We start from the raw sequence: 1,497 nt of genomic DNA, 5'->3' as shown, positions 1-1,497 counted from the left end.
AATTTAAAAAAATTGAAAAAAAATAAAATTCTAAAATAAGAAAAGGGAATTTGCTTGTCATTGCACCAACAAGCATCAATTGTTTAGGATTTTGAAGATATCTTCTAGTCTTTGAATTGAAAGTAAATAATCTGAAGAATATAATTTTAAAAAAAAGGAATATATGATTTGGCATTATTTGTATGACAATAGTCCAGAATAAGAGGTGCATTGCAAAGTAGACTGGGGGAGGGGGAGGAGAGAGGAAATTATGCAACAATGAATGCTTTTTTTTTTTAAAAAAAAAAAGGAACTGAGTGGGAAGGGAGGAAAATGTGCCACAATGAGTGAATGAAAAATCCAACTTTTCTGTAAACTTTAGTTAAAATTACGATTTAAAAAAAAAAAATAAAAACAGATGGGGAAAACAAGAAACCAAATGATGTACTGCACATTGGGAAAATTTGCTGTCAAGGATGTCTCCAAAATGCTAAAGAGCCAACTATGTCAATTTAAAAACTAAAGTGCCTTTGATCCACGCATAATCTTTTCAGTTACTTCCTTTGCATCTGAAAGTTGAACAATGAATAATGAAGACAGAATAAGAATTTGTGTCTTTGCATTGTGGAGTTGGAGAAGAGTACTGAATATCCCATGGCCTGTCAAAAAACAAACATATCTCTCTTGAAAGAAGTGCAACCAAACAACTTCTTAGAGGCAAAAGACGGAGAAACTTTGTCTCACATATTTTGGCCAAAAGAGGCTGGTCAAAGAAAAAGAGAGGAAGACCTTCAAGAAGATTAGTTGACTGAGTGACTGTAACAGTGGGTTTGAGAATATCAAAGATGGTGATGATGGCATAGGATAGGGGAAAGTTCAGATCTATTGTTCATACAGTTGCTTTGAGTAGTAGTTGATTTGATTGGTAAGAATCTGTGCTACAACCTTGAAGGCATGTGGTTTGAATCCAACAGCTGCACTGAGGGAGAAAGATGGGCAATCTCTTCCCATGTGATTACTACCTCTGAAAACCTCCTGGAGGGTCAGCTCTGGTCAGTTCTGACTCGATGGAACACAACAACAACAACACTAGAAATTATTTGACTAGATATGGTAATGATCCATGCAGAATTTCCTCTGTTCTGAGGACTGATTCTTGGTCCAAGTATAGGTTTATCATGAGCACAATCAAGTGTTCTGGAATTCCCATTCTTAGCCACAATTTGTTGTGATCCACACAACCTTTGCATATTCAATGAGACACAAATAGATACTCCTCTGGTACTCTTTGCTTTCAGCCAAGATCCATCCTACATTAACAATAATGTCTCTAGTGCCATGGCCTCTTCTAAATACAGCTTGTAGATATGGTAATTTTCTATCAATGGTAGTTCCAGTCATTTTGGGATGCTGTTGTTGTTATATGCCGTCGAGTCGCTTGCGACTCATAGCGACCCTATGTACAACAGCCCTAAACTCCGCTCTGTCCTGTGCCAATCGCACTGTCTCTGACACTCC

This window comes from Elephantulus edwardii, unplaced genomic scaffold (genome assembly GCF_000299155.1).
Source record: "Elephantulus edwardii isolate Elephantulus edwardi_28Jun2011 unplaced genomic scaffold, EleEdw1.0 scaffold00019, whole genome shotgun sequence".
NCBI lineage: Eukaryota > Metazoa > Chordata > Mammalia > Macroscelidea > Macroscelididae > Elephantulus > Elephantulus edwardii.
The sequence above is the reverse complement of the archived record's forward strand: the minus strand, read 5'-3'. Positions refer to the sequence as shown.